At 34.9% G+C, this 13,897-nt stretch overlaps 1 protein-coding gene and 2 long non-coding RNA genes across 4 annotated transcripts in view; 2 read left to right on the top strand and 1 right to left on the bottom strand.

The window, feature by feature from the left end:
• The window catches only part of toc (toucan), a 140,421-nt gene that overhangs the window by 44,426 nt on the left and 82,098 nt on the right, over nucleotides 1-13,897 (bottom strand). The window lies entirely within an intron of this gene.
• On the top strand, nucleotides 1,986-2,613 carry LOC26530453 (uncharacterized). Its single transcript, XR_001450206.3, has 2 exons — nucleotides 1,986-2,243; nucleotides 2,299-2,613. It is a non-coding gene; the product is annotated as an uncharacterized lncRNA (long non-coding RNA).
• Nucleotides 3,574-4,348, top strand: LOC26531825 (uncharacterized). Its single transcript, XR_004304742.2, has 2 exons — nucleotides 3,574-3,988; nucleotides 4,054-4,348. It is a non-coding gene; the product is annotated as an uncharacterized lncRNA (long non-coding RNA).

Genomic DNA, 13,897 nt, shown 5'->3' with positions numbered 1-13,897 from the left:
AGGGCCACAAAACAAATTTAGATGTTTGACATAGATTTGTGTGTCTTTAATACCCTGTAAACATAAAATGAGTGCCTGGGCTAGTTGCGACTAGGGAGTGGGTATGCGAAAATATGAGAGACAACAGATTGTATGAAACAAACTCGTTGAAAACACAAAACATGTTTCGTATTATATAGATTTGTGTGTCCTTCATACCCTGTAAACATTAGATGAGTGCCTGGGTGAGCTGCGACTAGGCTGTGGGTATGCGTAAGCAGGACTGTATTAAATTATAAATTATTTTATAAAGTATTATATAATATAATAATAATAATATAATTTTGGAATCAAGTTAAATATTCTAATATTTAAGATTTTAGTTAATCTTATTTTTATAAACAATAATTTAGTTTTTTATACAGTTCCAACTGTTTCTTCCAAATATAAATATATATATAGTTTTCTGTTTGGCATATTTTTAAATTTTACAGGGTATTGAATAGTCGCGCCAGCGCTTTTTTTGTAGCGCCTGCGTTGTCTGGTTTTGTCTAGCGTTGAGTAAATTGCAACTGCATACAAAAGGCGCAGCGCACAGGCAAATGCATTCATAATGCAATTTTATTTTTAAATCGTCGGCTGTCATCTCGCTTAGGGGGTATTTTTTCTGCTTCCTCTCTTTTTCTTTTTTATACTCTAGTATAATTTCACGTATTTTCTACTGTCCGATGCTGGCACTTGGCTCCTGGCACACTTTTGGCCTGGCCGTCGTCGCTGCCAACTAGCAAGTGGCGGCAATTTGTTATAAAAATATCCATTTGCATAGATTAACATGGATGTAGACATAAGTAAATGTTGTAGCTGTGTGTTTGCAGTTTTCGCAAAGATTATTGGGCAAAAAATTGGTGCGAATTTATAACGCCAACAGAACATTCGCCCGTTTGTGTATGTTGGCTAATGCACTGTGCACACACAGTTTCTGGGTAAATGTCTATTTGCCAGCGACACAAATCTCAATTTTGCTGGCCAACTAAGTTGACAACAACAAGTGGGCCGCTAATTTGCTTAATTTGTGTCAAATGAGCCTGAGAAATGCAGCGAAAATACATTTGTAAGCCAAAAAGCTTTTAAATAAAAGACATTTATTAAGCAAAAAGCTTCAAGACAGTAACTCTTTGAAGAGCTTTAATTTAGTCGAAGCGACACTTAAAGCTCGAGTGCTTCTAAACGCTCCACCTGTCTTCGAGTTTAAGCCCAACTTAAATTTCGTTTAAAGCTTTAATCTGCTCGATTAAGATGAAATTTAAGGAAAGTTAAGTTAGGGCTCAACGTGAAAAATTCTTTCTTGTCTGTAGTTCCCAAATTTTAATTTTCAATGAACTTTCTTTTCAAAATTACTAAAGTTTTCTTAATAAATAAGTTCCCTTGCTGCGGCTAAGGTCAGTTTCCAAGCACAGCTCTCAAGTTCTCACACTCGCTCGTGGAATTTCTTGTCGAATACGCGTTCAAGTGTTTTCACTTTCTACATAATTATTTGAAGAATCATCCTCACGAAACTTGCGCATATATATACCTATTTTTTTTTTAAAGATTTCTTATAATGACTTTCAAGAGCAACAACAACATGACTTTACAAACTAATCAGTGATTATCGTCAGCATCGAAAGTCAAGATCCAAGCCGAAAAATAAACACCACATCAGCTTTATCTCGACTCTGTGAGTGTCAACACAAATATAACCGGTTTCTACTAATATTCAATATTTTTATATTTTTCTTTATGATAATATTGAAGAAAGTAATTATAAACTCTGCAATTTTTGCGCAATTCCATTTGCTGATTCGCTTTCTTATTGGATTAAAAACGCAAAGAATAAGTTTAAGTCAAAAGTAATGGAATTAATCATAAAACATTTGCATTTGTTTGCTTTTTTTTCATAGCTACCCAAGAAATTGTATCGATAATAATCGATATATCGATATAAATAAAACAAATGCCATAAAATAGTCTCTCAACTCGGCTGGCTTTGCCTCTCAACGCTAAAACTGTTTAGTTTATCAACAGTAAATAATAGAAAAGAAAACTATTTTCTCAGCGGACAACGTCAACCAATATTTCATTGAAAATTTGACTAAGATATTGCAAATATGAATTATCCGTTCCATTCAGTTGCCTTATCGTGCATAGTTTTTGCGTACATTTGGTACATAGCTTTTCAGTGCTTTTTCATTCCATATTATTCTCTACAGTGCAGCGGTTGTGAGGTAAGCTTCAAGAAAATCCATTTTATTTCGATCTTAATTGAGTTCTCCTCTATAGAGCTTTGGTAATATGATACGGAGGTGTGCACAGTTACCACGTCGCTGCTTTTATACCTACAAAGACTGTGTGCCCTTGTGCAGAGAGAGATGCTAAAAGCAAAATCATTTATGGAATACAGAAAGCATGCGGAAACGTTTTGATTCACACACTTTTTGTGTGCTGCATTTTATGGGACTATCAAATATTTTTGTGCTATTACTAAAAATTTCAAAATATAATTCAGCAATAACAATATATGTGAGCACCTATCAGGGCTCGAACCAGCTTACTGCCTTTAAGTTTGGTTTGTGAATCTGATTTGCCATATCCATAGACCCAGTGTTTGCTTCAAACTTTTTTAATGGTTGGGCTGAGTCCCCCTTAAAAGTTCTTTATTGCGAACTAAACCATTTTCCGAGTTTCGTCCAACATTTATATTTCGCAGACAGCTCGTTTTGGGTTTCGGGTCGTATCAATAACTAAAAGGGATTCAGCTTTGGTTCTCGCCCGATTTGCAGCTTTGACTTTTATTGAATTTACACGCAGTTTTTGTAGCTGTAATCGATTAATCCATATATCGATATAGCTAACAACTCGATTGACTTTGCTTTATAATTCCAAAACTATTTAGTTTCTCATCAGTAAAAAACAAAGCAAGTTTCCCAGTGGACATCGTCAACCAATATTCTATTTAAAATTTGACTAAGATATTGTAAATATGAACTATCCGTTTCATTCAGTTGTTTTATCGTGCATAGTTGTTGCGTACATTTTGAACATAGTATTTCACTGTTTTTACATTCCATACTATTCGCTGCAGTGCAGCGGCTGTGAGGTAAGCATTGAGGGAAAATCCTATATAGATTTTAATTGATATATCTTTCATAGAGCTATGGTAATATGATACGGAAGTGTGTACAGTTACCACGTCGCTGCTTTTATACCTACAAAGACTGTGTGCCCTTGTGCAGAGAGAGATGCTAAATACAAAATCATTTATGGGATGAAATGGAACTTGAGAATATATATGGAATATCAAATATTTTTGTGCTATTACTTAAAATTTCAAAATATATAATTCAGCAATGACAATAAATGTGAACGCATATTAGGGTTCATAAAAAGAAATATAAAATTCATCGTTGGTTCCGTTTACGTTTCCAAACTGAGACAGAGAGAAAAATAGAGAGAAAGACGGAGAGAGAGAGAGAGACAGACAGAAAGAGGGAGAGAGGCAGAGAGAAAGAGAAATATATCTAGAGAGAGAGCAAGAGAAAGAGAGAGACGGCAAGAGAGAGAAAAGGAGAGAGAGAAAGAGAGAGCGAAACAGAGAGAATGGTTGAGAGAGGGAAAAATAAGAGAAAGACGGCAGAGAGCGAAAGAGAGGAGGAAATAATGTCGATAGTATACCTATATATATCGATAAATACCATCTTCAAGGCTTTAAGAAATGACATTAAAATATTTAGACAGTTTGACATACACGAATTTGATCTAATCGAAACAGAGTTCCCTTAGACTGAACGTTTACAAAATATTTAGTTGCAAAAATTCTCAATTTCAGATATAGTTTACAAATATGGGTAATCCGGTTTATTTCGTCTTTTGGCTGCTTATATTTTTGTTGTTCTCATTCTTTGTGGCATATTTTTGCTCATTTTTCTATGTGTGGACCTATCTTTTCTCTCAGTGCATTGATCCCTGTGGAGTACGTTGAAAAAATACGACAATTTATCTAACAATTATTATACATATTGCGATCACGATCCACAGAATATCTCGGATTTCCTTTTGAAGTGCGTTCAGTTCCCCGGCTACTGTTTTACTGCCATGATCGAATGCAAGAAACCCTGCTGAACATGGCCACAGAAGAGTAATTCATTATATTTTAAAATTTTTTAATTCGCTGCAGTGTACATCGTAATGAAAAGAGAAATTTATTGCATTTCTTCTCTTTATTAAAATAAAATGTCATCGTTTGGTATAAGGAATACACTAAGCTAGAGAGCATCCAAATTTGCGCTGGCACATTCCTTATATCAAATGTTGACTTATTTTATTTTCTAAACGTATAGTTTGGCCTGATGGACGGACGAATAGTGTCGAATTCCACTCTCAAACGTGGAAAAATGGCGGAATATGATTTAATGCAAATTTTTGTTCATCATTCGTTTGGCTTAAAAGATCTCTGATTTATTCGCTGCTGGCAAAACTTGGTCCTAGATTGGAAAATTGGAAAATAAAATTATGAAAATTTTTCGAGACGTGTTTCACACTTTTCGCCAAATCCAAACAGAGTGGAAAGTGGGGAGTAGATTGGATCATGATTCCTCCTTTCGGCGTAGCATTTCAGCAAATTCTGTAATTCCACCCTTCGACAGAAAATGCATTCGATGTAATGGGTTCAATCGTATTTCTAAAGAAAACTATTTAAATTTATTCGATACAAATTTTTGGGAAATTGCCGCCAGTTTGTACTTTAGAGAACTTGTGCTTAAGTTCACAAATAGCTTTGAGTGTTTCTATGGAAATGGAAAACTACTCATGAATGCGGATAAATTTAAGTGAGTCGAATGTTTCTCTTTAAGGCTAAATACAGCACTCGCGCTCTATTTGGCTACGCCATCGACTTTTAATCAACGGCAAATTCAAGGTTTCTAATTAGGCTAACAATAACCATGATTTTCTCTCTATACAAATCTATATTCAGTGAGTACTTAGGCTTGTCTAATGAATGGCGACAAGTTGATTTTTTATTGTAATTGTTATTGGCCAAATGCTTCCGGCTGTCTGGAGTCGTTAAATAAAGCACAATAACCACAAGTTTTGGATTCCACGTGCGACCTCCAAAAGCAACTTTGGCACTCTGTGTGTGAGTGTATGTTGTGTGTTTTGTTTTGTGTGTCTGGGGCAATTGGGCCATTACATTACAATATGAATGAAAATTGTTTTTGTTGTAGTTGGCCCACAGGAAGTGGCATTGGGTAAAAGTTGTGCGCGCTTCTAACGACACAATTAATTTATTAAATTAAGCCGCTTTCAGCGCGTAGAGTGTACAGGGGGCAGGAGAATAGGGGTTTAGAGTCCACTTGAAAGCAAATGCACTTTGATGGCTTAACCCAAGTGGAAAGCACTTGAGAGCTCTAGCCCCAAGCACCCGCCCAGCACTCTGCACCACTTGAGTCACACACAAACACACGCACACTAAAAGCCTTGCGTTGACTCAGTTTGATATGCAAATTAGCCGCAAGGCGTTGCATGCCTCCGCATATCGAAGTCAATAGAAAATGCATTGATGAGACGCAGACAAAATGCCTTCAATGCAACAACAGCTGCCCCGAAGCTGTGGCCACAAGTCAACGGATCTCAGTTCTTTTATCGCGTGGCCATTCAAAAACTCAGCAACAACAACAACAACGAGAACAACATCAACGACAACAAACAACATTTGGAGCCAGCTGCTGGTGGCTTTAACCGCTGCGATCAATCAAAAAGTAAACCAAATGCCGACAACAACACGCAGAAACAAGCTAATCATAAATGCAAAGACTACAAAATACACTATAAAAAACAGTTCATCTACAATATGAGCGTCAAGCAAAGAGAAACATAAATCAGTCAAAGAAACATATTTGATTCTTGCGAAACATTTCATCATAAATTTGGAAAATGAAGAAATGTTGCTTAAAACTTATGCAGCTCGGAGCTAGAACTGTTTGAGAATTACAAGCTGCATAAGAAAAAGCTGCAGTGTTTTACAACACTGAAATATCCAAAATAATACTGTAAATTAAAATTAAAAGTGAAAAAGAAATGTATGATGCTCACAGCTAGAAACTTTTATAAAATACAGCTCTTTAACTTTATGTTTAGATTCAAATAACTCGTTAATAATATAATTTATTGTATTGCTTAATTTTATTTAAAATCATTTTGCATTGTTTTGGAATTAAAATTTTTTTATAGAAAAATAAAACTCAAATCAGTTTAGCTTTCAATAACAAATAGATTTCTATGAACAGTTTTTTACATATCACATTACAACACATATTTATAAACTAAATTTAGTGCTTGGGGAACTACTTATTTTAGATTTCTGAGCAATTATAGCCTGGTTCATTAACGACAAAACTTTATAAATAATTGATGTTATGTCTTTAGCAAACGCAACTTCCAAATCAGAAAACGATTTTAGCCTCATTTGCAATCTAAAACTTGAATATTTTCTACATTTTCGAAATGTCTCCCATTTTTTTTTTACGATTGGCTCCCGAGATCAAAGCGAATCGTTGGCTGTTAATCTGTTAATGTGCTCGTTTACTTCAATTTGATTTTTATGTTTTTCTGCTTTTTGAGTTAAGTTAGACGCAGCGATAAAGAAGAAGCATATAACATGCTCAATTTATAAGTTAGTCGCACATACACTGAGCTGCAAAGTGCGGGCATAGTTCGGGACACGCTGGAACTGAAATGCGATGCGACAGCAACAACAACAACAACAACAAGCATTTGTCGTGTAGATGATCAACACACTAGAGGAGACAACAACAACAACAACGAGCTGTTTGTTGGTTCAGTGACCACTAGAAATTCCTAGTTTTAGTTGTTGTTGTTAACTGATATGTTGGCCGTGCTTTGAAAAAGTGTTTCAGTTAGCTGGCTGTTAGCTGATTTTGCTACACTTATAGCGAGCTATTTTGATTTTGTTACTTAACGTGTAACGCAAAGAAGACATCAGCAGCACCCATAGAATATATATATATATATATATACTCATGATTACCATCAATAACCGACTCGATCCAGTTGAATCTCACTGCCTCTTCGCTAACAAACTAGTCTCTTAGTCTAAATGCTCTTAATATGAAACTTAGCTCAGTTACGTCCTGCTGTTGCAGGCATTACATTTGTCTGAACCAGCCCAAGCCTCGTGAAAATCTGTTGAGTTTTGACTGAATTACGGCAGTGTGAAATTTTGACCTACATATATAGGATATATGAGGGTTCCATTTTCACATGAATTTTCCACCAAAAATAATGTAGCTAGACTTAGATGCCAAATTGATCTAGAGGGCAAATCGTGAACAAAAAATCAAACCTTGACCTAGTTATGGGAGTGGAAAGTTTTGAGTATGTCTGTATAAGATATTTGAGGGTACCTTTTTTGACATGAATTTTGACCAAAATTTACGTTGTCAGATTTGGATGCAGAATTGATAATGAGGCCAAACTATGAACAAAAAGCGAAGCCCTATGAAAATTGGTTGAGATTTGACCTAGTTATGGGGGTGGGGAATTTGTATCTATGTCTATATAGGATATTTGAGAGTGCCATATAGACATGAATTTTGACTAAAAATTTTGTTTCCAGATTTGGATGCAGAATTGATAATGAGGCCAAACCATGAACAAAAAGCCAAACCTTATGAAAATCGGTTAAGATTTGACATAGTTATGGGAGTGGGAAGTTTTGACTATGTCTATATAGGTTATTTGAGGATTTGATCTAGAGGCCAAACCATGAACAAAAAGCCAAACCTTTTGAGAATCGGTTAAGATTTGGCCTAGTTATGGGAGTGGGAAGTTTTGAGTATGTCCCTACAGGATATTTGAGGATACCTTTTTAGACATGAATTTTGACCAAAAATTATGTTGTCAGATTTGGATGCAGAATTGATCTAGAGGCCAAACCATGAACAAAAAGCCAAACCTTATGAAAATCGGTTAAGATTTAACATAGTTATGGGAGTGGGAAGTTTTGACTATGTCTATATAGGTTATTTGAGGATACCTTTTCAGACATGAATTTTGACCAAAAATTATGTTGTCAGATTTGGATGCAGAATTGATCTAGAGGACAAACCACGAACAAAAAGCCAAACCTTATGAAAATCGGTTAAGATTTAACATAGTTATGGGAGTGGGAAGTTTTGACTATGTCTATATAGGTTATTTGAGGATACCTTTTCAGACATGAATTTTGACCAAAAATTATGTTGTCAGATTTGGATGCAGAATTGATCTAGAGGCCAAACCATGAACAAAAAGCCAAACCTTATGAAAATCGGTTAAGATTTAACATAGTTATGGGAGTGGGAAGTTTTGACTATGTCTATATAGGTTATTTGAGGATACCTTTTCAGACATGAATTTTGACCAAAAATTATGTTGTCAGATTTGGATGCAGAATTGATCTAGAGGACAAACCACGAACAAAAAGCCAAACCTTATGAAAATCGGTTAAGATTTAACATAGTTATGGGAGTGGGAAGTTTTGACTATGTCTATATAGGTTATTTGAGGATACCTTTTTAGACATGAATTTTGACCAAAAATTATGTTGTCAGATTTGGATGCAGAATTGATCTAGAGGCCAAACCATGAACAAAAAGCCAAACCTTATGAAAATCGGTTAAGATTTGACCTAGTTATGGGAGTGGGAAGTTTTGAGTATGACTATATAGGTTATTTGAGGATACCTTTTTAGACATGAATTTTGACCAAAAATTATGTTGTCAGATTTGGATGTAGAATTGATCTAGAGGCCAAACCATGAACAAAAAGCCAAACCTTTTGAGAATCGGTTAAGATTTGACCTAGTTATGGGAGTGGGAAGTTTTGATTATGTCTATATAGGATATTTGAGTGTACCTTTTTAGACATGAATTTTGACCAAAAATTATGTTGTCAGATTTGGATGCAGAATTGATCTAGAGGCCAAACCATGAACAAAAAGCCAAACCTTATGAAAATCGGTTAAGATTTGACATAGTTATGGGAGTGGGAAGTTTTGACTATGTCTATATAGGTTATTTGAGGATACCTTTTTAGACTTGAATTTTGACCAAAAATTATGTTGTCAGATTTGAATGCAGAATTGATCTAGAGGCCAAACCATGAACAAAAAGCCAAACCTTTTGAGAATCGGTTAAGATTTGACCTAGTTATGGGAGTGGGAAGTTTTGAGTATGTCCATATAGGATATTTGAGGATACCTTTTTAGACATGAATTTTGACCAAAAATTATGTTGTCAGATTTGGATGCAGAATTGATCTAGAGGCCAAACCATGAAAAAAAAGCCAAACCTTATGAAAATCGGTTAAGATTTGACCTAGTTATGGGAGTGGGAAGTTTTGAGTATGTCTATATAGGTTATTTGAGGATACCTTTTTAGACATGAATTTTGACCAAAAATGATGTTGTCAGATTTGGATGTAGAATTGATCTAGAGGCCAAACCATGAACAAAAAGCCAAACCTTTTGAGAATCGGTTAAGATTTGACCTAGTTATGGGAGTGGGAAGTTTTGATTATGTCTATATAGGATATTTGAGTGTACCTTTTTAGACAGGAATTTTGACCAAAAATTATGTTGTCAGATTTGGATGCAGAATTGATCTAGAGGCCAAACCATGAACAAAAAGCCAAACCTTATGAAAATCGGTTAAGATTTGACATAGTTATGGGAGTGGGAAGTTTTGACTATGTCTATATAGGTTATTTGAGGATACCTTTTTAGACATGAATTTTGACCAAAAATTATGTTGTCAGATTTGAATGCAGAATTGATCTAGAGGCCAAACCATGAACAAAAAGCCAAACCTTTTGAGAATCGGTTAAGATTTGACCTAGTTATGGGAGTGGGAAGTTTTGAGTATGTCCATATAGGATATTTGAGGATACCTTTTTAGTCATGAATTTTGACCAAAAATTATGTTGTCAGATTTGGATGCAGAATTGATCTAGAGGCCAAACCACGAAAAAAAAGCCAAACCTTATGAAAATCGGTTAAGATTTGACCTAGTTATGGGAGTGGGAAGTTTTGAGTATGTCTATATAGGTTATTTGAGGATACCTTTTTAGACATAATTTTGACCAAAAATTATGTTGTCAGATTTGGATGCAGAATTGATCTAGAGGCCAAACCATGAACAAAAAGCCAAACCTTATGAAAATCGGTTAAGATTTGACATAGTTATGGGAGTGGGAAGTTTTGACTATGTCTATATAGGTTATTTGAGGATACCTTTTTAGACATGAATTTTGACCAAAAATTATGTTGTCAGATTTGAATGCAGAATTGATCTAGAGGCCAAACCATGAACAAAAAGCCAAACCTTTTGAGAATCGGTTAAGATTTGACCTAGTTATGGGAGTGGGAAGTTTTGAGTATGTCCATATAGGATATTTGAGGATACCTTTTTAGACATGAATTTTGACCAAAAATTATGTTGTCAGATTTGGATGCAGAATTGATCTAGAGGCCAAACCATGAAAAAAAAGCCAAACCTTATGAAAATCGGTTAAGATTTGACCTAGTTATGGGAGTGGGAAGTTTTGAGTATGTCTATATAGGTTATTTGAGGATACCTTTTTAGACATAATTTTGACCAAAAATTATGTTGTCAGATTTGGATGCAGAATTGATCTAGAGGCCAAAACATGAACAAAAAGCCAAACCTTACGAAAATCGGTTAAGATTTGACCTAGTTATGGGAGTGGGAAGTTTTGAGTATGTCTATATAGGTTATTTGAGGATACCTTTTTAGACATGAATTTTGACCAAAAATTATGTTGTCAGATTTGGATGCAGAATTGATCTAGAGGCCAAACCATGAACAAAAAGCCGAACCTTATGAAAATCGGTTAAGATTTAACATAGTTATGGGAGTGGGAAGTTTTGACTATGTCTATATAGGTTATTTGAGGATACCTTTTCAGACATGAATTTTGACCAAAAATTATGTTGTCAGATTTGGATGCAGAATTGATCTAGAGGACAAACCACGAACAAAAAGCCAAACCTTATGAAAATCGGTTAAGATTTAACATAGTTATGGGAGTGGGAAGTTTTGACTATGTCTATATAGGTTATTTGAGGATACCTTTTCAGACATGAATTTTGACCAAAAATTATGTTGTCAGATTTGAATGCAGAATTGATCTAGAGGCCAAACCATGAACAAAAAGCCAAACCTTTTGAGAATCGGTTAAGATTTGACCTAGTTATGGGAGTGGGAAGTTTTGAGTATGTCCATATAGGATATTTGAGGATACCTTTTTAGACATGAATTTTGACCAAAAATTATGTTGTCAGATTTGGATGCAGAATTGATCTAGAGGCCAAACCATGAAAAAAAAAGCCAAACCTTATGAAAATCGGTTAAGATTTGACCTAGTTATGGGAGTGGGAAGTTTTGAGTATGTCTATATAGGTTATTTGAGGATACCTTTTTAGACATGAATTTTGACCAAAAATGATGTTGTCAGATTTGGATGTAGAATTGATCTAGAGGCCAAACCATGAACAAAAAGCCAAACCTTTTGAGAATCGGTTAAGATTTGACCTAGTTATGGGAGTGGGAAGTTTTGATTATGTCTATATAGGATATTTGAGTGTACCTTTTTAGACAGGAATTTTGACCAAAAATTATGTTGTCAGATTTGGATGCAGAATTGATCTAGAGGCCAAACCATGAACAAAAAGCCAAACCTTATGAAAATCGGTTAAGATTTGACATAGTTATGGGAGTGGGAAGTTTTGACTATGTCTATATAGGTTATTTGAGGATACCTTTTTAGACATGAATTTTGACCAAAAATTATGTTGTCAGATTTGAATGCAGAATTGATCTAGAGGCCAAACCATGAACAAAAAGCCAAACCTTTTGAGAATCGGTTAAGATTTGACCTAGTTATGGGAGTGGGAAGTTTTGAGTATGTCCATATAGGATATTTGAGGATACCTTTTTAGTCATGAATTTTGACCAAAAATTATGTTGTCAGATTTGGATGCAGAATTGATCTAGAGGCCAAACCATGAAAAAAAAGCCAAACCTTATGAAAATCGGTTAAGATTTGACCTAGTTATGGGAGTGGGAAGTTTTGAGTATGTCTATATAGGTTATTTGAGGATACCTTTTTAGACATGAATTTTGACCAAAAATGATGTTGTCAGATTTGGATGTAGAATTGATCTAGAGGCCAAACCATGAACAAAAAGCCAAACCTTTTGAGAATCGGTTAAGATTTGACCTAGTTATGGGAGTGGGAAGTTTTGAGTATGTCCATATAGGATATTTGAGGATACCTTTTTAGACATGAATTTTGACCAAAAATTATGTTGTCAGATTTGGATGCAGAATTGATCTAGAGGCCAAACCATGAAAAAAAAGCCAAACCTTATGAAAATCGGTTAAGATTTGACCTAGTTATGGGAGTGGGAAGTTTTGAGTATGTCTATATAGGTTATTTGAGGATACCTTTTTAGACATAATTTTGACCAAAAATTATGTTGTCAGATTTGGATGCAGAATTGATCTAGAGGCCAAAACATGAACAAAAAGCCAAACCTTACGAAAATCGGTTAAGATTTGACCTAGTTATGGGAGTGGGAAGTTTTGAGTATGTCTATATAGGTTATTTGAGGATACCTTTTTAGACATGAATTTTGACCAAAAATTATGTTGTCAGATTTGGATGCAGAATTGATCTAGAGGCCAAACCATGAACAAAAAGCCGAACCTTATGAAAATCGGTTAAGATTTAACATAGTTATGGGAGTGGGAAGTTTTGACTATGTCTATATAGGTTATTTGAGGATACCTTTTCAGACATGAATTTTGACCAAAAATTATGTTGTCAGATTTGGATGCAGAATTGATCTAGAGGACAAACCACGAACAAAAAGCCAAACCTTATGAAAATCGGTTAAGATTTAACATAGTTATGGGAGTGGGAAGTTTTGACTATGTCTATATAGGTTATTTGAGGATACCTTTTCAGACATGAATTTTGACCAAAAATTATGTTGTCAGATTTGAATGCAGAATTGATCTAGAGGCCAAACCATGAACAAAAAGCCAAACCTTTTGAGAATCGGTTAAGATTTGACCTAGTTATGGGAGTGGGAAGTTTTGAGTATGTCCATATAGGATATTTGAGGATACCTTTTTAGACATGAATTTTGACCAAAAATTATGTTGTCAGATTTGGATGCAGAATTGATCTAGAGGCCAAACCATGAAAAAAAAAGCCAAACCTTATGAAAATCGGTTAAGATTTGACCTAGTTATGGGAGTGGGAAGTTTTGAGTATGTCTATATAGGTTATTTGAGGATACCTTTTTAGACATGAATTTTGACCAAAAATGATGTTGTCAGATTTGGATGTAGAATTGATCTAGAGGCCAAACCATGAACAAAAAGCCAAACCTTTTGAGAATCGGTTAAGATTTGACCTAGTTATGGGAGTGGGAAGTTTTGATTATGTCTATATAGGATATTTGAGTGTACCTTTTTAGACAGGAATTTTGACCAAAAATTATGTTGTCAGATTTGGATGCAGAATTGATCTAGAGGCCAAACCATGAACAAAAAGCCAAACCTTATGAAAATCGGTTAAGATTTGACATAGTTATGGGAGTGGGAAGTTTTGACTATGTCTATATAGGTTATTTGAGGATACCTTTTTAGACATGAATTTTGACCAAAAATTATGTTGTCAGATTTGAATGCAGAATTGATCTAGAGGCCAAACCATGAACAAAAAGCCAAACCTTTTGAGAATCGGTTAAGATTTGACCTAGTTATGGGAGTGGGAAGTTTTGAGTATGTCC

This window comes from Drosophila virilis, chromosome 4, assembly GCF_030788295.1.
Source record: "Drosophila virilis strain 15010-1051.87 chromosome 4, Dvir_AGI_RSII-ME, whole genome shotgun sequence".
Classification (NCBI taxonomy): domain Eukaryota; kingdom Metazoa; phylum Arthropoda; class Insecta; order Diptera; family Drosophilidae; genus Drosophila; species Drosophila virilis.
The sequence above is the reverse complement of the archived record's forward strand: the minus strand, read 5'-3'. Positions and strand labels throughout refer to the sequence as shown.